Source organism: Panthera onca, chromosome X, assembly GCF_046562875.1.
Source record: "Panthera onca isolate mPanOnc1 chromosome X, mPanOnc1 haplotype 2, whole genome shotgun sequence".
Lineage (NCBI taxonomy): Eukaryota > Metazoa > Chordata > Mammalia > Carnivora > Felidae > Panthera > Panthera onca.
In genome coordinates, this window is record NC_138357.1 from 58,616,970 (window position 1) to 58,644,914 (window position 27,945).

Sequence of the window (27,945 nt, forward strand, 5' to 3'; positions counted from 1 at the left end):
TTTATTCATTCATTTATAAAGTATTAAGTAAGGGTTGGAAGTTTTTTTTTCAAGTTTTTATTTAAATTCCAGTTAGTTAACATATAGTGTTATATTGGTTTCAGGAGTAGAATTTAATGATTTATCACTTACATATAACACCCAGTGCTCAGGGACACCTGGGTGGCTCAGTCAGTTAGGTGTCCGACTTCAGCTCAGGTCATGATCTCACAGTTTGTGAGTTCGAGTCCCGCGTCAGGCTCTGTGCTGACAGCTCAGAGCCTTGAGCCTGCTTCAGATTCTGTGTCTCCCTCTCTCTCTGACCCTCCCCCACTCACACTCTGTCTCTGTCTGTCTCTCTCTCAAGAATAAATAGACATTAAAAAAAAATAACACCCAGTGCTCATCACAAGTACTCTCCTTAATATCCATCACCCATTTAGCCCTACCCTACCCACTTCCTCTCCAGCAACCCTGTTTTTTTCTCTATAGTTAAGAATCTCTTAGGTTTGCCTCCCTCTCTTTTTTTCTTTCTTTACCTATGTTCATTTGTTTTGTTTCTTAAATTCCACATATTATTGAAATATTTTATTTGTCTTTCTCTGACTGATTTAATCATTTAGCATAATATACTCAAGCTCCATCCAAATTGTTGCAAATGGCAAGATTTCATTCTTTTTTTTATGGCTGAGTAATTTTCCATTGTATATATATATATATACCACATCTTCTTTATCCATTCATCAGTCTATAGACATTTGGACTCTTTTCATAATTTAGCTATTATTGTTAATGCTGCTATAAACATCAGGGTGAATGTGCCCCTTTGAATCAGTATTTTTGTATCCTTTGAGTAAATACCTAGTACAATTTCTAGGTCATAGGATAATTCTGTTTTTAACTCCATACTGTTTTCCACAGTGGCTGCACTAGTTGGCATTCCCAGCAACAGTGTAAGAGGGTTCCCCTTTCTCTGTATCCTCACCAGCGTCTGTTGTTTCCTGTGTTGTTAATTTTAGCCATTCTGACAGGTGTGAGGTGTATTTCCCTGATGATGAGTGATGTTGAGCATTTTTTCATGTGTCTGTTAGCCATTTATGAATAATAAGTGATTTTTGTCTGTGTCTCTTCTACCAGTCTTGAGCTGCAGGGACTGTCTCAGATTTGTCTTTGTACCTTAGCAACTAACAAGTGCTTGGCACATAGGTGGTGTGAAATAAGTGCCTTTTAAAGAAAAGAGAGATAAAGGGGAGAAGAAGGAATAGGGGAAGAAAGGGAAGAAGGAAAGAAGGAACATAGATCTTGGGATCACTCACCACTCAGTTTACAGAAATCATTTAGCAATCCTTACTTTATTTTAATGAATTAGTTTAAAATCAAATTGCATATTTCAAATAGAATTGATTATTTATATGCCTATGCTTTGGTGCAATTCTTTAGATTTATCCAGTAACTAAAAAGTATTTACTATTATTTATAAGCAATTTGCAACCAACCTTCAATGCATTTCACTGACCATTTTATGAAGATACATGTCTTAAATGAATAAGCAAGCATTATGCTGAATTCTGGAGGTATTTGCCATCTCTTCTGAGTTAATGAAGTTAGATATTGGAAATCAAAATTTTGCTCTGTAGTCATAGGGTGGGGGGAATGAAAAGTTAAAGGTACAAAGAGATAAGAATTAATAGCATAAATTCAGAAATAAAGGCAAAGTATAATTGACAGCAGAGTCATACTCATAGTGTTTTCTTAAAGTATTCTGAGTATGATTTTTAATAATCATATGCATGTGTGTATAAATATATATAAACATTTTTTTCTGCAGGAGATTTTTTAATAGTTGGGTTTCATCTGCATATGTCCTACCCTATAAAGGATTTCTGGCTCTTCAGAACTTGGGTATCCAATTTGTTGTTTATCTTTTTGAATGTAGCTTGACTTTGGGACCTCTGGTGTGGAAAAACTCTGCAAGGAAGTTAAAAAGTATCAATTGTAATTAAATGGCATTTAATAAAATTTCTATTCTTGTTTAGATACACTTATGTATTAGAAAATTGGTCATATAATATCTGAGTCATTTTAAAAACCTATTTAATCACCATTATAAATTTTACTGATTTAAAACAACATACAAAAATAGTTTATTTTAGCAAATGAATTGTTGGCTATTTTTAAATAACCATTAAATACTGTAGTTGTAATACAGTTGCTCCAGACAAGTTTAAATATTGTACAATCCAGAATCTCTACTAAAGTAAGAAACAAACATTACAGGAACAAATTTACATAAAAAACCAAATATCTCTACTTTTCAAAAGTTATAATACTTCACACTCTGATCTTGCACAGTGATGACTGTTAGTACTGTAAAACTGCAAAATTAAATTTGTTGCTTTTACAAAGTATTCCACTTTTCTCTTATTGTATGATTATTTGAACAAATGTTAAATTACATCATTAGTGTTTTCACATCATGTTATTATAGCAATATTGTTTATGTCATACTAACCAGACTTTTGTCACTGCTATAGAATTGTTATATGATAGGGGTTCATGCTAAAACTTCATTTTTTCAGCATAACATGTTACTTAATTTTTTTTTATTTCAGTGTAGTTGATATGTTACTTTTTGACAATTAAAATTCTACACTCACAGAGTCACTTTTCTATTGCAGAGACCCAGAGAAAACATGTTCATGAGCATTTTGAAATATCACTTAAAAATAGATTTGAGAAAGTATGAACACTGAAGGTCCTTATTTTTACAGTTCTCTATTTTTGTTTTTTTTGAAAAACATAGTACTGGGGCACCTGGGAGGTTCAGTTGATTGAGCATCTGACTTTGGCTCAGGTCATGATCTCACAGTTCGTGGGTTCAAGCTCCACGTCGGGCTCTGCACCGACTGCTCAGAGCCTGGAGCCTGCTTTGGATTCTGTGTCTCTGTCTCTCTCTGCCCCTCCCCCATTCATGCTCTCACTCAAAAGTAAATAAACATTTTTAATTTTTTTTAAAAGAAAAACAGTACTGATCACATTCTTCATTTCTAAAAGAATGGTCCAAAGATAAATAAATACATAAAAATATTTAAGTAATTATAATAAATAATTATAACATTATACCTTAGTACAAGAATAAAGGCAATAACTGCTGTTGGGAAGGCAGATGACAGAGCACTACCTCTGCTTAGAGATTTGGGAAAGGCTTCAGGAAGAATGTGATGTTTAAAGTAGATATTTTAAGATGACTGAAAGTTACCCAGTCATGGATCCATAAATGCTTGAGAACCATATACTTGGAAAACCATACATTTGACATGGCTGATACATAGGGCACAAGCCCAGGATTAGCAGGAGATTAAGCTGGAGAGCTGGAGAGATGAGGGAGGTTAAAATATTAAGGACTTTTATATTTTGAAGTAAATCTATAGGCAATAAGAATTGTGTATGATATTTTAAACTGGATCACAATAAGATCGTATTTAGTTTTAGGATGATAACTTTGACAGCAGTGTGACAGTTAAGTCTGAAAGGGAGAGACAAATGTTAGGGAAATTAGTTAGCAATAATTGAATAGGGACATGATGAAGACTTAAATTAAGTCAATGGCAAAGGGAATGGGTTTTTCCAGGATTGAGGGAGTTCCTGTAGGACTTTCAGTTTTAAAACAAAAACTGTCCCAAACAAACTGTGATGATTTGGTCATCCTAGATTTAGGATAAAATAATTCATATGGCTTTGTGCACGATTAGATTTAGGGAGGGCAGTAAGGGAGTGAAGAGAGTCTTCTGGTGTTCACAGACTTCAGTTATAAAAAAATGGAAAAATGACAACACTCACTGAGGTACAGAATACTGGAGAGGAGGAACAGGATAGAGTGAAGAGATAATGACTTAGGTTTTTAAGAGGCCTGCTAGAAATAAAAATGTACAAATATCTTGTAAACTATTAAAATCACTGGTATAGATCTAGAGAGACTTTTATGGGTTGAAATTACTTGAAATCACCAGTAAGATGGAACCCTGAAAAATACCACCATTTAAGTTTGGACAGAGTTAAAGGTGTCTCAGAGTGAATTTGGGGAGTAATAGAGAGGTATGCAGACAACCAGGGCAGTGAGTATCAAATGCCAAGAGACACATCAGGGTAGGTAGAGTGTTAACAGTAGACATTTAGGTTTGACAAAAACGGAATTACAGGTATACTCAATGAGAACACTTTTAATAATATCGTTTAAGGGAATGTTAAGTTTGCTTTTCAAGTGTCCATTAAATCATAGTGCAATGAGAGATCTTTTTAAAAATTTTTTGAAAAGATTCTTTAATGTTTATTTATTATTTTTGAGAGAGAGATAGAGACAGATTGTGAATGGGGAGGGGCAGAAAGAGAGGGAGACACAGAATCTGAAGCAGGCTCCAGGCTCTGAGCTGTCAGCACAGAGCCCAAAATGGAGCTCAAACTTGTGAACCTTAAGATCACATGATCTGAGCCAAAGTTGGACACTTAAACGACTAAGCCACCCAGGTGTCCCACTTTTTTAAAACATTTTTATTAAAATTCCAGTTAGTTAACATATGGTGTAATATGAGTTTCAGGTGTACTAGTTATTCAACACTCCCTTACAACACCCTGGTGCTTATCACAAGTGAACTCCTAAATCCCTGTAACCTATTCAACACATCCCCCCATCTACCTCCCCTCTGATAACCATCAGTTTGTTCTCTATAGTTAATAGTCTATTTCTTGTCTTGCCTCTCTTTTTTTCTCCCTATGCTCATTTGCTGTGTTTCTTAAATTCCACATATAAATGAAATCATATGATATTTGTCTTTCTTCAACTTATTTCACTTAACATAATACTCTCTAGCTCCATCCACCTCATTGCAAATGGCAAGATTTCATTATTTTTTATGGCTGAGTAACAATCCATTGTATATATATATACCACATCTGTAATGAGAGATTTCTTGAGAAAAAAGTAAGTTCAAGCTGTCAAAAGAAACTCAAATGAAATTTTCCCTCAACTATTTCCTAAAGAGCTCTGGGCACATTCTTTCTTGTCTGATGCACTATCTTCTAGCCTTATCAAAATCAACTTCACCTCAACTGTTTCTCTAACCTTGCCTCCTCTACTTCTAATTCTGCCCCTACTTCTCAGAAATTATTGCTACTATTATTTTACTGAAGAAGCCATGAAAAGGAGCTTTGGCCCATTTTTCCCCTTTTAAGTCTCTTGTTCACCTCTTGTATTTTATTGATTTTCTTTTATTGGCTATACTTAAGAGTAATGTTGATAATACACACTGCACTGAAGGTGATTGCACCAGCTCAATTATTTTCTGTCACTATTCTCTGAGCTATTCCTTCATAGTGATTATTGCAATTTGTAATTCTTTTTTTAATATGAAATTTATTGTCAAATTGGTTTCCATACAACACGCAGTGCTCATCCCAACAGGTGCCCTCCTCAATGCCCATCAACCACCATCCCCGCCCTCTCATCCCCCATCAACCCTCAGTTTGTTTGCAGTTTTTAAGAGTGTCTTATGGTTTGGCTCCCACCCTCTCTAACTTTTTTTTCCCTCCCCTCCCCGATGGTCTTCTGCTAAGATTTTCAGGATCCACATAAGAGTGAAAACATACGGTATCTGTCTTTCTCTGTATGACTTATTTCACTTAGCAGAACACTCTTCAGTTCCTTCCACGTGGCTTCAAAAGGCCATATTTCATTCTTTCTCATTGCCATGTAGTATTCCATTGTATATATAAACCACAATTTCTTTATCCATTCTTCAGTTGATGGACAGTTAGGCTCTTTCCATAATTTGGCTATTGGTGAAAGTGCTGCTATAAACATTGGGGTACAAGGGCCCCTAAGCGTCAGCACTCCTGTATCCATTAGGTAAATTCCTAGCAGTGCTATTGCTGGGTCATAGGGTAGATCTATTTTTAATTTTTTGAGGAACCTCCACAATGTTCCCAGAGCGGCTGCACCAGTTTGTATTCCCACCAACAGTGCAAGAGGGTTCCCATTTCTCCACACCCTCTCCAGCATCTATAGTCTCCTGATTTGTTCATTTCTGCCACTCTGACTGGCATGAAGTGGTATCTGAGTTTGGTTTTGATTTGTATTTCCCTGATGAGGAGTGACGGTCAGCATTTTTTCATGTGCCTGTTGGCCATCTGGATGTCTTTTTTAGAGAAGTGTCTATTCATGTCTTCTGCCCATTTCTTCACTGGATTGTTTGTTTTTCTGGTGTGGAGTTTGGTGAGTTCTTGCCTTTGTCCAATATGTCAATTGCAAGTATCTTTTCCCATTCCATCAGTTCCCTTTTAGTTTTGTTGACTATTTCATTTTCAGTGCAGAGGCTTTTTATCTTCATGAGGTCCCAATAGTTCATTTTTGCTTTTGCTTCCCTTGTCTTTGGAGATGTGTCAAGTAAGAAATTGCTGTGGCTGAGGTCAGAGAGGTTTTTTCCTGCTTTCTCCTCTAGGGTTTTGATGGTTTCCTGTCTCACATTCAGGTGCTTCATCCATTTTGAGTTTATTTTTGTGAATGGTGTAAGAAAGTGTTCTAGTTTCATTCTTCTGCATGTTGCTGTCCAGTTCTCCCAGCAACATTTGTTAAAGAGACTGTCTTTTTTCCATTGGATATTCTTTCCTGCGTTGTCAAAGATGAGTTGGCCATACTTTTGTGGGTCCAATTCTGGAGTGTCTATTCTATTCCATTGGTCTATGTGTCTGTTTTTGTGCCAATACCATACTGTCTTGATGATTAAAGCTTTGTAGTAGAGGCTAAAGTCTGGGATTGATACCTCTTGCTTTGGTCTTCTTCTTCAATATTATGTTGGTTATTTGGGGTCTTTTGTGATTCCATACAAATTTCAGGATTGCTTGTTCTAGCTTCAAGAAGAATGCTGATGCAATTTTGATTGGGATTGCATTGAATGTGTAGATTGCTTTGGGTAGTATTGACATTTTAACAATATTTATTCTTCCAATCCATGAGCACGGAATGTTTTTCCATTTCTTTTCATCTTCTTCATTTTCCTTCATAAGCTTTCTATAGTTTTCAGCATATAGATGTTTTACATCTTTGGTTAGGGTTATTCCTAGGTATTTTATGTTTCTTGCTGCAATTGTGAATGGGATCAGTGTCTTTATTTCTTTTCTGTTGCTTCATTGTTGGTGTCTAAAAATGCAACCTATTTCTGTACATTAATTTAGTGCCCTGTGACTTTGCTGAATTCATGTATCAGTGCTAGCAGACTTTGGTGGAGTTTGCCAGGTTTTCCATTTAGATTATGATGTCGTCTGCAAAAAGTGAAAGTTTGACTTCATCTTTGCCAATTTCGGTGTCTTTGATTTCCTTTTGTTGTCTGACTGCTGATACTAGGACTTCCAATACTATGTTAAACAATGGTGGTGAGAGTGGACATCCTTGTCACCTTCCTGATCTCATGGGGAAAGCTCTCAGTTTCTACCCACTGTGGATGATATTAGCTGTGGGCTTTTCATAAATGACTTTTATAATGTTTAAGTATGTTCATTCTATCCCGAATATCTTGAGTGTTTTCATCAAGAAAGGATGCTGAATTTTGTCAAATGCTGTTTCTGCATCCATTGACAGGATCATATGGTTCTTTTCTTTTATTAATGTGATGTGTCACATTGATTGATTTACGAATATTGAACCAGCCCTGCAGCCCAGGAATGAATCCCACTTGATCATGGTGAATAATACTTTTTATATGCTGTTGAATTCAATTCACTAGTATCTTCTTGAGAATTTTTCATCCATATTCATCAGGGATATTGGACTGTACTTCTTTTGCTGGGTTTCTGTCTGGTTTGGGAATAAAAGTGATGCTGGCATCATTGAATGAGTCTGGAAGTTTTCCTTCCCTTTCTATTTTTTGGAACAGCTTGCGAAGGATAGGTATTATCTCTGCTTTAAATGTCTGGTAGAATTCCCCATGGAAGCCACCTGGTCTTGGACTCTTATTCATTGGGAGATATTTGATAACTGATTCAATTTCTTTGCTGGTTAAGGGTCGTTCAAGTTTTCTATTTCTTCCTGTTTGAGTTTTGGAAGAGTGTAGGTGCTTAGGAATTTGTCCATTTCTTCCAGGTCGTCCAGTTTGCTGGCATATAATTTTTACCAGTATTCCTTGATAATTGCTTGTATTTCTGAGGGATTGGTTGTCATAGTTCCATTTTCATTCATTATTTTATCTATTTGGGTCATGTTCCTTTTATTTTTGAGATCCCTGGCTAGAGGTTTGTGAATTTTGTTTATCTTTTCAAAAAAACAACTCTTGGTTTCATTGATCTGCTTTACAGTTTTTTTTAGAATCTATATTGTTTGTTTCTGCTCTGATCTTTATTATTACTCTCCTTCTGCTGGGTTTGGGGTGCATTTGCTGTTCTGCTTCTCTTTCCTTTAGGTGTGCTGTTAGATTTTGTATTTGGGATTTTTCTTGTTTCTTGAGATAGGCCTGGATTGCAATGTATTTTCCTCTCAGGAATGCCTTCGCTGCATCCCAAAGCATTTTCATTGTTGTATTTTCATTTTCACTTTCATATGTTTCCATATATTTTTTAATTTCTTCTCTAATTGCCTGGTTGACCCACTCATTCTTTAGTAGGGTGTTCTTTAACCTCCGTGCTTTTGGAGGTTTTCCAGACTTTTTCCTGTGGTTAATTTCAAGTTTCATAGCATTGTGGTCTGAATGTGTGCATGGGAGGATCCCAATTCTTGTATACTTATGAAGGGCTGTTTTGTGACCCAGTATGTGATCTACCTTGGAGAACGTTCCATATGCACTCGAGAAGAAAGTATATTATGTTGCTTTGGGAAGCAGAGTTCTAAATATGTCTGTCAAGGCTTTCTGATCCAATGTATCATTCAGGGCCCTTGTTTCTTTATTGACCCTGTGTCTAGATGATCTATCCATTGTTGTAAGTGGGGAATTAAAGTCCGTGCAATTACCACATTCTTATCAATAAGGTTGCTTATGTTTGTGATTAATTGTTTTATATATTTGGGGGCTCCCGTTTTCGGTGCATTGACATTTATAATTGTTAGCTCTTCCTGATGGATAGACCCTGTAATTATTATATAATGCCCTTCTTCATCTCTTGCTACAGCCTTTAAATTAAAGTCTAGTTTTTCTGATATAAATATGGCAACCAGCTTTCTTTTGCCTCCAGTAGCATGATAGAGCGTTCTCCATCCCCTCACTTTCAATCTGAAGATGTCCTCAGGTCTAAAATGAGTCTCTTGTAGAAAGCAAATAGATGGGTCTTATTTTTTTATCCATTGTGATATCCTGTGTCTTTTGTTTGGAGCATTTAGTCCATTTACATTCAGTCCATTTACATTCATTATTGAAAGATATGTGTTTAGTCATTCTGATGTCTGTAGGTTTCATGCTTGTAGTGATGTCTCTGATACTTTTGGTCCTTGAAACATTTCACTCACAGAATCACCCTTAGGATCTCTTGTAGGGCTGGTTTAGTGGTGTTAAATTGCTTCAGTTTTTGTTTGTTTGGGAAAACCTTTATCTCCCCTTCTATTCTGAATGACAGACTTTCTGGATAGAAGATTCTCAGCCACATGTTTTTTCTTTTCATCACATTGAAGATTTCTTGCCATTCCTTTCTGGCCTGCCAAGTTTCAGTAGATAGGTCTGCCACTACTCCTAGGGGTCTCCCTTTGTAAGTTAGAGTCTGTTTATCCTTAGCTCCTTTCAGAATTCTCTCTTTATCCTTGTATTTGCCAGTTTCACTATGATATGTCATGCAGAAGATTGATTCAGGTTACATCTGAAGGGAGTTCTCTGTGCCTCTTGGATTTCAATGCCTTTTGCCTTCCCTAGGTCAGGGAAGTTCTCAGTTATAATTTCTTCAAATACACCTTCAGCACCTTTCTCTCTCTTCTTCTTCTTCTGGAATTCCTATGATACGGGTATTGTTCTGTTTGATTGCATCACTTAATTCTCTAATTCTCCCCTCATATGCCTGGATTTTTTTATCTCTCTTTTTCTCAGCTTCCTCTTTTTCCATAATTTTATCTTCGAATTCACTAGTCTCTCCTCTGCCTCTTCAAACTGTGCTATGGCCACCTTTATTTTATTTTGCACCTTTTTTTTTTTTTAGCAGTTTTTAGCTCCTCATGACAATTACTTAGTCCTTTGATCTCTGTAGCAATAGATTCTTTCTGTCCTCTATACTTTTTTTTCAATGCAAGTGATTAATTTTATGACTATTATTCTAAATTCTTTTTCTGTTATATTGTTTAAATCATTTTTTGATGAATTTGTTAGCTGTCGCTATTTCCTAGAGTTTCTTTTGAAGAGAGTTCTTCAATTTCGTCATTTTGGGTAGTCCCTGCAGTAGCTCCCAACTGCAGGGCACTTCCCCTGTGCAGTCCGGAGTAATTTGTGTTGGTGGGAGGGGCCACAGTCAGACCCAATGTCTGCCCCCAGCCCACAGCTGGGGCCACAGACTGGTGTGTACCTTCTCTTCCCCTCTCCCAGGGGCAGGACTCACTGTGGAGTGGTGTGGCCCCTGTCGGGTCTACTTGCACACTGCCAGTCTTGTGGTAATGCTTTGATGGGATCTGGCTATTAGCCGGCGTGGATTCTCAAGGTGCACAGGGGCGGGAGGGGCAGGCTTAGCTCGATTTGCCATTGGAGGTCCCCTGCGGGAGGGACCCTGAAGCATCAAGAGGGAGGCAGACCCATTGGAGGGATGGCTCCACTGGAGCACGGTGTAGGGTGTTTGTGCGTGCAAGTTAAGTTCATTGATGTGTACTGGTTCCCTTTGGAATTTCAGCTATGGGATGGGAGAGCGAGATGGCACATGCCAACACCTTTGTTCCCCTCGGGGTTGAGCTCTCTCTACCGGGGCTCAACAACTCTCCCTCCCCACGTCCTCTCACCATCCCCGCTGAGAGCAGAGCTGTTGACTTTTAACATTCCAGATGTTAAGTCCCGTTGGCTGTCAGAACTCACAGAGTCAAAACCCCTCCACTTTTGCAAATCAGAGTCGGGGGCTCTGCCTTGCCAGGCGGGCTGCCCCTCCACCATCCCAGTTCCCTCCTGCCAGTCCGTGTAGCACGCACTGCCTCTCTGCTCTTCCTACCATCTTCCGTGGGCCTTTTGTCTATGCTTGGCTCCAGAGAGTCCATTCTGCTAGTCTTCTGGTGGTTTTCTGGGTTATTTAGGCAGATGTGGGTGGAATCTAAGCAGTCAGAGGACAAGGTGACTGCTACTACACAGCCATCTTCCCCCTGGAGTCTGCAATTTGTAATTCTATATGTGTTTACTACACAGCCATCTTCCCCCTGGAGTTTGAAATTTGTAATTCTATATGTGTTTACTTGCTTAATGTCTGTTTCCCCTACTATATTATAGATCCAAGGAGCAGGCATAGTAACTTTTATCATTGTTTAACTACAACAACAATGCCTGACACAACATGGACAACCACTTGGCTGAATGAATGAAAAATGTCATGTTACTCAGTTAACGTCACTAAGTTTTAAACGATTATCTGTCCCAAGATTTCTCTAATTTTATAACCTTGAATGGTTGCCATATGTATGCTTTTTTCCTGTTCACCTTGCCTTGAAGCAAAAAGCTGAGCTATTTCATTTAGTACCACTTTAGTCCCTTTTAATGGCTAACATGCTATTCATCTGTTCACACCTTAATGAATGATCCCCCCAATGGGTCATGTCCCTTGCATTACCCCCTACTCTTGAGTGTGAGCAGAACCTGTGACTTTCTTCTAGCCAATAAAATGTGGAGGAAATGTGAGGGGATATAAATGGGATCGTTACTTCCTTGAATAGGTTTTGTTGTATAAGACTCTGTCCTAGCATAATGGTGAGTGGGGAAAGGGTTAACATTAGGCCCAGAGACATAAGGGACCCTCTGGGAGGAGGAGGAAAGCTGTAGCTTCAAGTGGGAAGCAGAAGAAGTGGTGGGGAGTTTTGGGGAAAAAAAAAAACGATAAATTTATTCCAGACCTTCCTGGGATAGGTGCCATGAGTGGAGTCTCACAAACTTTCTAATGAGGTCCCATTCAGGGACAAAACTCCTCCATGGCAACCCAGTAGGAACTCCTCTCAGTCTTGAGAGCTTTATGCTTTCCCTCAATAAGCTCTATCGTTTTGCTCACTCTCTGTTGTCCGGGAGATTCATTCTTCGACACCGTGAGACAAGGATCAGTGTCTCAGCCTCTATCGCCCTCATGGAACAATGGACCTAGAGATTCTTCCACTAGCCTTGATGAAAACTACAATGTTGTGAGATGGTCTGTCAGAGGTCCACATGGCAACTGTAAATGATATCTAGGAACTAATAGCAACTCCCTAGCTGACAGACAGCAAGGAAAGAAATGGGGTGAGAGGAGACTACCTAAATTCTACACCTGCAAGGAACTGGATTCTGCCAACAACCATGTGAACTTGCAAGACAACCCAAACTCCAAATGAGAATTAAGCCCACCTAATGCTTTAATCGCAGCCTTGTGTAAGACCCTAAGCAGAGTGCTCAGATAAGTCATATCCAGACTCTGGACCCACATAAACTGTGACATAATGAATGTATGCTGTTTTAAGCTGATAAGTCTGTGGTAATTTGCAGCAACAAAACTAATCTACATATCAAAACTAATTCTGAAGCTACTTGCATTCAAACTCAGCCAGTTTTCCCTCTATAGTCTCAATATCAGTCTTTCCTCTCTTATTACTTAGACTTTCTCTTCTTGGATTTCCACATATAATGGCCCACAATAAGTTCAGCACCACTCTCTTATTTCCTCCTCTTTCTAACTAATTTCACATGTCGTTTAAATGTTCCCAGGTTCTTCCCAGTACTATCTTCCAGAATCACTGGTCCGCATAGATGGTACCACCTATGTAATATGTGCTGAGCAAATTACAAAAGTCAGTTTTTATTCTATCACACATCCAGCATTTTGTCTCTATTTTGCACAATTAACATCTTTAAAATTCCATTTTTGCATTTCCTTAATTTACCTCTCTGATGCCACTCATCAGATTTTTTCCCAGTTTTATTGAGAAACAATTGACTTACATCCCTGTATAAATTTAAGGTGTACAGCATGATGGTTTGATTCACATATATCGTTAAATTATTACCACAACAGGTTTCGTTAACATTCATCATCTCTTATAGATATAATAAAAAGGTAAAAAGTATCTTTGTGGTGAGAATTCTTAGGATTTACTCTATTAACAACTTTCCTATATATCACACAGTAGTATTAAGTATTAACTATAGTTATCGTGTTTTACATTAACACACCTAGTACTCATTCATCTTATGACTGGAAGTTTGTACGTTTTGACCACCTTCCTCCTGTTCCTCCTCCCCTCACCCCAACCTCTATTAGATTCCACATATAAATGAGATCATACAATATTTGTTTTTCCCTGTCTCACTTATTTCACTTAGCACAATGCCTGAAAGGTCCATCCATGTTGTTGCAAATGATAGGATTTCCTCAGTTTTTTAATGGCTGAATATTCCTTTTGGATACATATACCACAACTTCTTTTTTTTTTTAATGTTCATTTATTTTTGAGACAGAGGGAGACAGAGCGTGAGTGGGGGAGGGATAGAGAGAGAGGGAGACACAGAATCTTTTTTTTTTTTTTTTTTTTTTTTCCAGTCCTACTTCCCCTTCTTTTATTTCTTTTTAAATTTTTAATATGGAAAGTTAGAAACATTTACAGAAGTAAATAATAATAAAATGAATTTCCATGAGCCCATTACTCAGACTCAACACTAATTAGTGGTTGGTCAGTTTTTTGGCTCCACCCTCCCTCCATACGACACAGGTTTTTTTCCTTTTGGATTTTATTTTTTTTTTTTTTTTTTTTTTAATATATGAAATTTACTGTCAAATTGGTTTCCATACAACACCCAGTGCTCATCCCAAAAAGTGCCCTCCTCAATACCCATCACCCACCCTGCCCTCCCTCCCACCCCCCATCAACCCTCAGTTTGTTCTCAGTTTTTAACAGTCTCTAATGCTTGGGAGACACAGAATCTGAAACAGGTTCCAGGCTCTGAGCTGTCAGCACAGAGCCTGATGCAGGGCTCGAACCCACGAACCGTGAGATCATGACCAGAGCCACAGTTGGGCGCTTAACCAATTGAGCCACCCAGGCGCCCCATACCACAGCTTCTTTATCCATTCATCTATGGATGGACACTTATGTTGTTTCCATGTCTTGGCTACCGCAAATAATGCTGCTGTGAACATGGTAATGCAGATATCTTTTTGAGTTAGTGTTTTCATTTCCTTTGAATATATTCCCAGAAGTGAAATTGCTAGATCATCTCATAGCTCCTTTATTTATTTATTTATTTATTTATTTATTTATTTATTTACTTATTTCTCCTCTGTTTGTTTGTTTGTTTATTTAGAGGAGCTTCCTTACTGTTTTCTGTACTGGCTGTACCAGTTTATAATCCCACCAACAATGCACAGGGGTTCCATTTTCTCCACATCCACACCAGCATTTGTTATTTCTTGTCTTTTTAATGATGGCCATTATAACAGAAATGTGATGATATCTCCTTATGGTTTTAATTTTCATTTCTTTGATGACTACTGATGTTGAGCATTTTTCATGTACATGTTGGGCATTTGTATATCTTCTTTGGAAAAAATGTCTATTCTGCTTCTGTGCTCATTTTGGATTATTTGTTTTTTTTTGTATTGAGTTGTATTTGTTCTTTATATATTTTAGATGTTAACCTCTTGTCAGATATATGGTTTAAAATATTTTATCCCATTCCATAAGTTGTCTTTTCACTTTGGTTATGGTTTCTTTTACTGTGCAGCTTTGTAGATTGATGTAGCCCCAATTGTTGACTTTTGATTTTGTTGCTTGTGTTTTAGGTCTTATTTTAAAATAATCTGCACTGTGGCTGCTTCCATTTTATTTTGCACATCATTTATAGCATTTTTTTTTAATTCATCACGACTATTTTTTACTTCCTTGGTCTCTGCAGTAATAGATTCTCTGCTGTCTTCTATGCCTGTTTCAAGCCCAGTGATTAAGAGACTCTTAAGGACTGAGAACAAACTGAGGGCTGATGGGGGTGGGGTAGAGGGGAAAATGGTTGATGTACATGGAAGAAGGCACTTGAATGAGCACTGGGTGTTGTATGTAAACCAATTTGACTATATAATATACATTTATATATATTTATATATTTATATAATTTAAAAAAATTAAAATAAATATAAAAGAATCAAGGGAGCGGCAGAGATTAGGTCTTACTTTAAAAGAATCAAGGGAGGGGCAGAGAGAGAATCCCAAGCAGACTCCACGCTGTCAGCACAGAGCCTGATGGGGCCTGGATCTCACAAACCATGAGATCATGACCTGAGCCTGAAATCAAGAATCAGATGCTTAACCAACTGAGCCATCCAGGCACCCCTTCAGTTCTTACATTTAAGTCTTTAATCCATTTTAAGTTTGTTTTTGTGAGTGGTGTAAGATAGGGGTCAAGCTTCATTTTTTAATATGTAAATATCCAATGTTTTCAGAACCATTTATTGAAGATACTGCCTTTTCTTCATTAAGTATTCTTGGTTCCCTTGTCAAATATTAGCTGATGGTATATGCTTGGTTTTATTTGTGTGCTCTTGATTGTTTTCTGCTGGTCTATTTGTTTTTATGCCAGTACCTTACTGTTTTACTTATTATAGCTTTATAATATAGCTTGAAATCAGGAAGTATGATGCCTCCCGCTTTGTTCTTCTTTCTCAGGATTTCTTTGGCTATTTGGGGTCTTTTGTGTTTCCATATAAATTTTAGGAAGTTTTTTTTTTTTTTCGTAAAAAATACCATCGGAATCTTGGTAGGGAATGCATTGAATATACAGATGGCTTTTGATAGGATAGATATTTTAACAATATTAATTATCCCAATCCACGAACATAGAATACCTTTCCATTTATTTATGTCTTCTCCAATTTCTTTTATTAATCCCTTATGGTGTTCAGAGTACAGATCTTTCACCTCCTTGGTTAAATTTATTCCTAAGGATTTTACTGTTTTTGATGTTATTGTAAATGGGATCATTTTCTCTTTTTTTCAGAAAATTTCCTGTTAGTGTATAGAAATGCTATTGATATTTGTATATTAATTTTATATCCTGCAACTTTTCTGAATCCGTTGATAATTTCTAAGTCTTTTTGGTTGATTCTTTAGGATTATCTCTATATAAAATAATTTCATCAGTAAATAGAAACAATTTTAATTGTCCTTTGCAATTTTGAGGTTTTAATTTCTTTTTCTTCTCTGATTGCTCTAGCTAGATTTCCATTACTATGTTGGATAAAAATGGTGAGAGTGAGAATCCAACAATACATTAAAAGAAGTATTCACCACAATCAAGTGGGGTTCATTCCTGGGATGCAGGAGTGGTTCAATATCCACAAATAAATCAAAGTGATATATCACATTAATAAATAAAGGATAAGAACCGTATGATCCTCTCAATAGATGCAGAAATAGCATTTGACAAAATACAGTATCTTTCTTGATAAAAACCCTCAAGAAAGTAGGGATAGAAGGAACATACTCAAAACCATAAATGCCATATAAGAAAGACCCATAGACAATATCATCTTCAATGGGGAAAAACTGAGAGCTTTCTCCCTGAGTTCAGGGATGTCTGTTCAACATGGTACTGGAAATCCCAGCCTCAGCAATCAGACAACAAAAAGAAATAAAAAGCATCCAAATCAGCAAGGAAGAAGTCAAAGTTTTACTCTTGGAAGATGGCATGATTCTCTACATGGAAAAGCTGAAAGACTCCACCAAAAAACTGCTAGAACTGATACAGAAATTCAGCAAAGTTGCAGGATATAAAATCAATGCACAGAAATCATTTCCATTTCTATACACCAATAATGAAGCAGCAGAAAGAAAAATCGAGGAATCAATCCCGTTTACAATTTCACAGAAAACCAAAAAAATACCTAGGAATAAACCTAACCAAAGAGGTAAAATATCTGTATGCAGAAAACTATAGAAAGCTTATGAAAGAAATTGAAGAAGTCACAAAGAAATGGAAAAACATTCTATGCTCATGGATCAGAAGAATATGGTTAAAATGTCGACACTACACAGAGCAATCTACATATTCAATGCAATCCCTATCAAAATAACACCAGCATTCTTCATAGAGATAGAACAAACAAATCTGAAATTTATAGGAAATCAGAAAAGACCCCGAATAGCCAAAGTAATGTTGAAAAAGAAAATCAAAGCAGATGTTGGTGAGGATGCAGAGAAAGGGGAACCCTTTTTCACTGTTGGTGGGAATACAAGCTGGTGCAGCCACTCTGGAGAACAGTATAAAGATTCTGCAAAAAAAATTAAAACAGAGCTATCCTATGACCCAGCAATTGCACTACTACTAGGTATTTATCCAAAGAATACAAAAATATAGATTTGAAGGGACACATGCACCCCATTGTTTATAGCAGCACTAGCAACTATAGCCAAATTATGGAAAGAGCCAAAATGTCCATTGACTGATGAATGGATGAAGAAGATGTGACGAATTCTACTTGGCAATCAAAAAGAATGAAATCTTGCCATTTGCAACAACGTGGATGGGAATAGAATGTATTATTCTAAGTAAGACAAGTCAAGCAGAGAAAGATAAATATCATGTGATTTCACTCATATATGGAATTTAAGAAACAAAAGAGATGAACATAGGGGAAAGAAAGGAAAAATAAGATAAAAACAGAGAGGGAGACAAGCCATGAGACTCTTTTTTAAAAATTTTTTAATGTTTATTTTATTTTTTTTAAAGCTGAAGGATTTGTTTTTTAACGTTTATTTATTTTTGAGACAGAGAGAGACAGAGCATGAATGGGGGAGGGTCAGAGAGAGGGAGACACAGAATCCGAAACAGGCTCCAGGCTCTGAGCTGTCAGCACATAGCCCGACGTGGGGCTCGAACTCATGGACCGCGAGATCATGACCTGAGCTGAAATCGGCCACTTAACCGACTGAGCCACCCAGGCTCCCGTTTATTTTATTTTTGAGAGAGAGACAGAGGGGCAGAGAGAGAGAGGGAGACAGAATCTAAAGCAGGATCCAGGCTCTGAGCTGTCAGAACAGAGCCTGATCTGGACTCAAACCCATGAACCATGAGATCATGACCTTAGCTGAAGTCAGAGACAACCGACTAAGCCACCCAAGTGCTCCCATAAGTCTCTTAAATACAGAGGACAAACTGAGGGTTGTTGGAGGAAGGTGGGGGGGGATGGGCTAAATGGGTGATGGGCATTAAGGAGGGCACTTGTTGGGATGAACACTGAGTGTTGTATGGAAGTAATGAATCACTAAATTCTACTCCTGAAACCATTATTACACTATATGCTAACTTAGACTTGATTTTTTTTAATGGTGACATTAAGTCCCCTTGTCTAGTTCCTGATTTTAGAAGAAAAGCTCTTAATTTCCCACTATTGAGCATGATGTTAGCTGTGGGCTTATCCCATATGTCCCTTATTATGTTGATATATATTCCTTCTATGTCTAATTTGTTAAGTGTTTTTATCATGAACTGATGTTAAATTTTGTCAAATGTTTTCTGTCTATTGAGATAATCATCCTTTTCCTTCATTCTATTAATGTGATGCATCACATTGATTGATTGGCATGTGCTGAACCATCCTTGCACCCTAGGGATAAATCCCACTCGATCATGGTGAATGATCCTTCTTAATGTGCTGCTTAATTTGCCTTGCTAGTATTTTGTTGAGAATTCTTGCGTCTGTATTCATCAAGGATATTGGTCTATAATTTCTAGTAATGTCCTTTTCTGGCTTTGATTTGGATATTAAGTATTAGGATATTAGCATAATTAGGATAAGGCTGGCCTTGTAAAATGAGTTTGAGAGTGTTCCCTCATCTATTTATTTTTTCAAGAGGTTGAGAAGGATTGATGTTAATTCTTATTCAAATGTTTGGTAAACTTCACCAGAGAAGCCTCTGATCCTGGGCTTTCATTCACTGGGAGATTTTTGCTTACTGATTCAATCTCCTTACTAGTAGTTGGTTTATTCAGATTTTTAATTTTTTCCTGATTCAGTTGGTAGGTTGTATGTTTCTAAGAATTTTTCCATTTCGTTTTTTAATTTTTAAAAAATGTTTGTTTATTTTTGAGAGAGAGAGATAGGGCACGAGCAGGGGAGGGGCAGAGAAAGAGAGGGAGACACAGAATCTGAGGCATGCTCCAGGCTCCAACCCCTAAGCATGGAGCCCAACGTGGGCCCCAAAAACACATGAACCGTGAGATCATGACCTGAGCTGAAGTCGGTTGCTTAGCCGACTGAGCCACCCAGGCACCCCTAAATTTTTCCATTTCTTCTAGGTTGTCCACTTTGTTGGCATGTAGTTATTCATAGTAGCTTCTTATAATCCTTTGTATTTCTGTGGTATCAGTTGTAATGACTTTTTCATTTGTAATTTTATTGATTTGGGTCCTCTCTCTTTTTTCCTTGATTAGTCTAACTAAAAGTTTGTCAATTTTGTTTACCTTTTCAAAGAACCAATTCTTAGTTTGGGTAATCTTTTCTATTGTTTCTCTGATCTCAACTTCATTTATTTCTGCTCTAGTCTTTATTTTGTCCTTCTGCTAACTTTGGGCTCAGTTCTTTCTTCTTTTTCTAGTTTCTTAAAGTGTTCAGTTAATTTTTTTATTTGGTATATTTCTTGCTTTTTTTTTTTAAATTTAGACATTTATTTTGATAAACATTCCTCTTAGACTTGCTTTTGCTGCAAATTGTAAATTCTAGTATGTTTGATTTCCACTTTCATTTGTCTCAATACATTTCTTTTCACTTATTTTCTCTTTAATTTCTTCTTTGATCCATTGGTTGTTCAGAAGAGTATTGTTTAATTTCAATTTATTTGTGAATTTTCCATTTTTATTCTTGGTATTGATTTCTAGTTTTATGTGATTGTGGTCAGGGAAGATATTTGTTATGATCTCAGTCTTGAATTTGCTAAGACTTATTTTGTGGCCTAACGTATAATGTCTCCTAGAAAATGATCCATGTGCAATTGAGACAATGTGTACAGTGCTGTTATTGGATAGAATGTTTTGTATATATCTGTCAGGTCCATTTGGTCTATAATTTTGTTCAAATCCACTGTTTATTGATTGTCTGGATAGTCTATTTATTTATTCTTTTATTATTTTTTAATATGAAACTTATTGTCAAATTGGTTTCCATACAACACGCATTGCTCATCCCAACAGGTGCTCTCCTCAATGCCCATCACCCACTTTCCCCTCCCTTCCACCCCCATCAACCCTCAGTTTATTCTCAGTTTTTAAGAGTCTCTTATGGTTTGGCTCCTTCCCTCTCTGTAACTTTTTCCCCCTTCCCCTCCCCCATGGTCTTCTATTAAGTTTCTCAGGATCCACATAAGAGTGAAAACATATGGTATCTGTCTTACTCTGCCTGGCTTATTTCACTTAGCAGAACTCCCTCCAGTTCCATCCACGTTGCTGCAAAAGTCTATATTTCATTCATTCTCATTGCCGAGTAGTATTCCATTGTATATATAAACCACAACTTCTTTATCCATTCATCAGTTGATGGACATTTAGGCTCTCTCCATAATTTGGCTATTGTTGAAAGTGCTGCTATAAACATTGGGGTACAAGTGCCTCTATGCATCAGCACTCCTGTATCCCTTGGGTAAATTCCTAGCAGTGCTATTTTTGAGAGTGGGATATTATGTCCTGAACTATTATTGTATTTCTGTTTATTTCTCCTTTCAGCTATGTTTGCTTTTGCTTTATATATTTAGATGTTCTAATGTTGGGCACATAAATATTTGCAATTGTTATATCTTCTTGATGGGTTGACTCCATCATTATGTAATGACATTCTTTGTCTCTTTTTACCATTTTTACTTTAAAGCGTATTTTGTCTTATAGAAGTATGACTATCCTATATATGTGTGTGTGTATATACATTTTATGTATATATATGTATATATATGTATATATATATGTGTGTGTGTGTGTGTGTGTATGTGTTACCATTTGCTTGAAATGTATTTTTGTATCCTTTCACTTTAAGTCTATGCATGTCTTTAAGGCTACTGTGAGTCTCTTGTAGGCAGCCACTCTATGTGTTTGAATTGGAGAATTTAATCCTTTTATGTTTAAAGTATATTTTATAGGTAAGGACTTACTTTTGTCATTTTGTTAATTGTTTTCTGGTATTTTGTAGATTCACGGTTTTTGGCTTCTTATTCTGCTGTATTTTTGTGTATATTTTGATATATTTTGTATCGGTATAATTTGACATCTTTATCACATTATTTTGTGTAATTACTGCAGGTTTTTCCCTTGCAGTTACTATGAGGCTTACATAAACTATCTTAAATTATAACACTCTAGTTTTAAGCCAATAACAACTTAACTTCAATATAATTCCTAAACTTTACAGTTTTACATTTCCTCTCCTTCAAATTTTAGGTTACTGCTGTTACACTTTACATATTTTTTATGTAACTAATAATAGATTATTTTCATTACAGTTATTTTTACTACCTTTGTTTTTACCTTTAAATTAGAATTGTAAGTGAATTATTTACCACCATTACCAAATTACAGAATCTAACTTTGACTATATGTTTACCATTGAGTGAGTTTTACACTAACTTTTTGTGTTTTCATGATGTTAATTAGCATCTTTTATTTCCACTCAAAGAACTCCTTTGAGCATTTCTTGTTAGGCAGGCCTAGTGGTAATAAATTCCTTCACCTTCTGTTTGTTTGGGCAAGTCTTTATCTGTCCTTCATTTCTGGAGACAGCTTTGCCAGGTATAATATTCTTGGTTGATACATTTTTTTTTTCCTTTCAATATTTTGAATATGTCGTCCCATTGTCTCCTGCCTGAAATGTTTCTGTTGAGGAATCTACCCATAGTCTTATGGAGTTTTTCTTGTATGTAACTTTTCTTTTTTCTCTTTCTGCTTTTAAAATTCTTTTTTTTTTCTCTTTGACTTTTGATGATTTGATTATAATGTGTCTTGATGTAGTTCTATTTGGGTTCAACCTATTTGGGATCTTTTAGGCCTCATGTATCTGGATGTCCATTTCTTTCCTCAAGTTCAGAAAGGTTTCAGTGATTATTACTTTGAATATACTCTCTGTTCTTTTCTATTTCTCTTCTTCTGGAATTCCCATAATGTGATTATTGTATGTTTCCATTATGTTGCATAAGTCTCATAGGCTTTTTTCACTCTGTCTCATTAAAAATAATTTTTTTTGCTCCTCTGACTAAATGATTTCTAGCGTCTTATCCTCAAGTCGTTGATTCATTCTTCTGCATGGTTGAATCTGCTTTTGGAGCTCTCTGTTGAACTCTTCATTTCAGCTATTGTATTTTTCAACTCTAAGATTTCTGGGGTTATTTTATGGTTTCTATTTGTTGAACTTCTTGTTTAGTTCACGTCTTGTTCACTTAATTTTGTTTAGATTTTGTGTGTTCCTTTAGTTGCTAATCTTCTTTAAGAGGATTATTCTGAATTTTTTGACAGTTCATAAATATCTATTTCTTTAGGGTGAGTTATTTGGAACCTTATTAGTTTCCTCTGGTGGTGTCATATTTACCTGATTTTTCATTATCTTTGATTCCTTATATTGGTATCTGTACATTTGAGTAATTGACGTTTTCTTCCAGACTTTATAAGTTTACTTTGGTAGAGGCAGATATTCACCATTAGGTGTAGCTTGCATTTCTGGGTATCTTCTGGTAATGTCCTTGGGTAGGTGGAGATGGCTATTAAGGTCTATTTTTAGGTGAGGCAGCTGTTAAAGCTCTGAGGTCAGGAATGAAGGAGGTGTACCACTGGCTGAGAACAGTTGTATAGAATTGCTGGCTTGGTTCACTGCTCAAGTGAAGTTGTAGTATGGGCTGTGGGGTTGCTCTGATTCTCTGGTCAGGCTTACTAGATGGCTGGAACTGGGTACTATATTCAGTAGTAAACGGGACTATGAATTAGCTTCCCTGTTGGGAAGCAGGTTGGGATGCAGGGTCTGGGCTCATTGTTTGGGGACCCCAATCATGCAAGAGTGTGACTGAATTCCCTTGTCAGGTGAGGCCACTAGTTTTGCTCTGCAGTTGGGGAAAGCCACAGGCCATGCTTTGTTCAAGTGCCACTGTGAGCAAGACTGTTGGATGAGCTACACAGCTTCCCATGTGTTCTGGTTAGGTTCCATTGTCAGGCAGGCTGAAAACTATATTCAGCAATAAGAGAGGCTATGAATTAGTTTTCTTTACTAGGTGCAGCAGAAGAAGCAGCTCTCAAGGTGATAAAGCTCTTTGTTGTCTTAACTCAAGCCAACCCATACTCCAAGTTACCTGGCCACAGAGAGCCACTGGCTTTACTCTGCAGTCTGTTGGCTCTGCCTGCCTATCTCTCAGCTAGAGCATTACTGAGTTACCTGTGTAACCAGATCTTACTTCCAGTCATTTTGTTCAGACGGGGTTGGGAGACACTCTCCACAGTGGATGGAGCTGTGTCTCAGTTTCCTCGTTTGGGCAGAATAAGAAAGGGCCCTTCCAGGCCCCTTACACTTTTCACAAACAGGCTTTCCAGTTCAGAGGGACTGGGAGCTACTTTCAGCCTTGGCTATAAATTAACCCTCCTGCCTGGGCATAGCAGAATAATCCTCCATGCCTGCTACTGGCTTTTCTTTGGGAGCAATCACCATCACGTGCTTCTCAGCAAGAGCATTGCTTGACTACACAGCTTCCATGTGCTCTTGCCAGCCCCTATGGTCAGATGGGGCCCAGAGACACTCCTCCCATGGGGGGTTTTCCTGGGAATGGACAGAGCAGACACTAAGGCCTGAAAAACTCAATTGAGGACCCAAATCAGGCAATTCTGCATCCTAAAACTTCTCTAGCCAAAGTGTACTGCCAACTTCTTCAGATGAGCAGAACTGCTGGTTGGAATTACTACTTGGACACTGCAGATATGAACTCAGTTTTCCAAGATATGTAAATTGGTTGTTGCAAGCCCCCTACCTTCTCTGTCACAGATTGCCAGTGGTTGAGCCCTGCAGATTCCACTGTAGCCCTCATGGGATGACACCACATTAGGGACTCCCACAGTGCTGGGGGGACTAGTTGTCCCCTTAGGATCTTTTTTCCCACTGGAGGAACTGGAGACTCAGGAGAGATGTCTCCCAGTGGTGGTATGCTGGCCTAGGGGAGGGACGATGTGGTCACTGTGTAGCTGCTTCTTTTACCCTTCTAATGAAGTCTGTCTTGGTCTCTGTGGTGCTGGCGGGTGTTTCAACCTCAGCCCCATGTTCTAGGATTCTTTCAATGGTGTCTTGTTCATAAATAGTCATTAGTTGTTCTTCTTGTGAGAGGAAGTGAAGTCAGGAAAGACCTATGTTGCCATCTTGGTGTTGTCACTCCCCACAGTGAGTTTTTTGGGGAAGGTTATTTTGTCATGTGGTCAACTTAACTAAAACTGCCTCCTCAAAAAAACACTTCAATATGTCAACAAAACCAGGTATTCATTTTTGATGAATTTTTAGTCCCATTTTTCTATAATTTATTACATTTCAAGAAAATCCATAAAAATAACTTTCAGATGATAATCCATTTCACTATTATTTTGATTGCTGTTTCTACTTGTACAGAGAAACGCAGCTTGCACTTTATGTTCATTATTAATACGTCTTGTAACTAAAGATAAGCAATTAGCTAGTGTTCAGCATTAGCTTGAACAATGTACTATTTAATGTGTTATTTGCAACACAAAATAGCAGGTAAATTATGAAAGTTAATATTATAATAACATAAGGCTGTTCTGACCTCTGAATTGATCTCATAGCATTTAACTAGTCTTCCTGTGATATCAAATCTCCTTTCTAAAAATTGCAAATTTCACTAAGGTATATATAGTATATTAATACATTTGAAGTATTACATATACTATACTTTTGACTCATATTTCTAATGATTCATGTATACTTTATATAATATTTTACATAATATTTTATATACATAAAGTATATTCATGTGTATGGAGTATTAAATATACTATATCTTTGACTCATATTTCCTAATCTCATTTTACAAATGAGATAGTTGTGATAGCAAGTCTTATAAGCTAATCTTTCCATCTTTATCTCAACTGATATTGTCATATCATTTTGCTATAGCAAAGTCTTAGTATTCATTGTGTTATTTTTACTTGAATTATGATGATGATAACCACATATAGAGATTGAAATGTATGATACATACGAAGAGTGGCTTCAAGTATGTGGTTGAAGAATAGTTGCTCCCATAATTTCCTTCAAGTTTAGCTGTTCCCAGAGAGCCATCCCATTTATAAGACAGATAGATGAAAGGATTGTCCTCTTTGTGTTCATGAATCATAAAGCTATTTTAAATGAAAAAAAAATAAATATGAAATATTTCAGGGTGCTTTAAAAAATAAAATACATAGTGTTAAGTATTATAATAAAATAGATTGTTATTACTATACTCTACAGGAAACAAATAAATGAAATAATCCAGAAGTCACCTTTGATTGATATAACACATATAGTAAAATAATGGCATCCTCATAAAACAAGGAAAATCATTCTCCTTTTATTCAATTTCTCACTAAAACTAGGGGTTTTGTTAGGGAATATTTCCTGTTCTTCCTCAGAATGTTTGAGAAATTACTATGATATTTAGATAAATGAAGGAAGTACAATTTTAAAAATCTTGCAGATTAATTTGGTCAATACTGCCTTTTTCCTCAGGAAATGTGTCAAAGAGTTATCTTCTAGTCTGGTATAAATACAGCGACAGATACTTCTGGTTAGAAACATTGTTATCTCTGACAGTGCCTCTTCCTCTCTGCACCCCCACCTCCTACTGAAAAATAAATACATAAAACTCCCTACTAAAATTATTTCCAAATAAGATTGGGCTTTCTTCTTCAGTATTTACATGTTTTAACTTTCTTTTTAAGAGAACTTACTTGTAATTTCCTCCAGAGAACTTTGGCGGTGGAGATACAGGACTTCTAGGAAGGATACTCTGACAGGATGAGCTCCAGGGAATCTGCACATAGATTTTTTTTTTTAAATTTTTTTTTTTTTTAATTTATTTTTGGGACAGAGAGAGACATAGCATGAACGGGGGAGGGGCAGAGAGAGAGGGAGACACAGAATCGGAAACAGGCTCCAGGCTCCGAGCCATCAGCCCAGAGCCTGACGCGGGGCTCGAACTCACGGACCGCGAGATCGTGACCTGGCTGAAGTCGGACGCTTAACCGACTGCGCCACCCAGGCGCCCCTGCACATAGATTTTTTTAAGGGAGTGAGGAAAAATTTAGCCATGATTTTGAGGAAATTTGAAACACAATAGCCCACAGTGATTCTACATGCTAAATATTTAAATGCCAATATATCTCCAGGCTTCATTATTAAAAATGACCAATAAACAAAGTTATTGCTAACAGGCAAATGCTTACTTATAGCGATAACTTAGCAAGTCTGTCTCTCATATCTATCTATCTATCTATCTATCTATCTATCTATCTATCATCTATCTATCTATATCGTCTATCTATGTATCTATCTATCTATCCATCTATCATCTATCAACATCTATCTACCATCTTTTTATCTATGATGGAGAATGGTTTGCTGAAGGGGAAATGCAAATAGAAGATTCATTTCAGCTGCCACTCTAAGTACTAACTGACCTTTCTAGCCAAAAGGATTATATGTGAATTCCCCTTCCCATTGTCATAGTGTGGAAAACATACCCAGAGAAAACACAGTGGACAAAAGTAATGCAGAAAAAGAATACTTTTCAGCTCTCTGAATATAGAGAGCTTCAATATCAAACAGGCACGGCATACTGCAGAGAGCTTTGGAGAGAAGGTAATACATACAAATCGATTGATAAATGCTTGGTACTTAAAGACTGCACTTTGAGTAATTGCATTAGAAAGAGTAAGTTGTAATAATATGGGCATTGAAACAAGAAATCAGCATTTTAACACAGATATGAAGCATATAACTGGATTCATACTGGATCTACACAAAGCCTATTCTTATAACCACACTGGTTATGTTGGGTACATAACATTGCTGACATGATGATTTTGATGGAGCCATATTGAAATCAAGGATATTGATTTTGTTTTACATTGCTACTTTGGTAGAGATATTTTGACACGGGGAAATCTGATGCAGACTATAAAACAGTGCACTTTCTGATTTAAAAAAAAATTAAGTGGGTTGCCTGAGTGGCTCAGTTGGTTAAGCATCTGACTTTGGCTCAGGTCATGATCTCATGGTTTTTGGGTTTGAGCCCTGCATCAGGCTCTGTGCTGACAGCTCAGAGCCTGGAGCCTGCTTCAAATTCCATGTCTCCCTTTCTCTCTTTCCCTCCCTTGCTCGGGCTCTGTCTCCCTCTCTCTCTCGAAAATAAATAAACATTAAAAAAATTAAAAATTAAGTAAGTGAGTAAGTAAGTAATATGTGAAATATACATCATGACTCATTCCTAACTTTCAGGTCATGTTAACAACCACCTCTGGGGGTTGGAGTGAGGAATCTTGGATTGGTAATAATGTCAGAGATGAGATAAAGATTAGGTATCTAGAAAAATTCTCTGATACAAACAAGAAGAATGAGACTGACCCAATATGTCTCCTCCGTTGTTTAAATATCTTTCTTTGGTCTTCGACCTTTCCTTTTCTGCTTTGTTTTTGCGATTTTCTTTAAAATAAAACAAAAAATCACAACAAAACAAAAAATGAAAACCATGATTCTTGAAAGTTTGATTTCAGTGAAGCTTGACAAGAAAACTTCACTTGTGTCTATAGC

General features: G+C 36.9%; 1 long non-coding RNA gene across 2 annotated transcripts; it reads right to left on the reverse strand.

Moving 5' to 3' along the window:
* Positions 1-1,518: 1,518 nt before the first annotated feature.
* On the reverse strand, positions 1,519-27,945 carry LOC145714158 (uncharacterized). 2 transcript variants are annotated; one of them, XR_014136799.1, is made up of 5 exons: positions 27,760-27,945; positions 26,085-26,167; positions 25,355-25,493; positions 1,849-1,947; positions 1,519-1,610 (listed from the first exon to the last, which is right to left on the reverse strand). It is a non-coding gene; the product is annotated as an uncharacterized LOC145714158 (long non-coding RNA). The 2 variants fall into 2 exon arrangements; XR_014136798.1 differs by lacking the exon at positions 1,519-1,610 and having other exon boundaries at positions 1,739-1,947.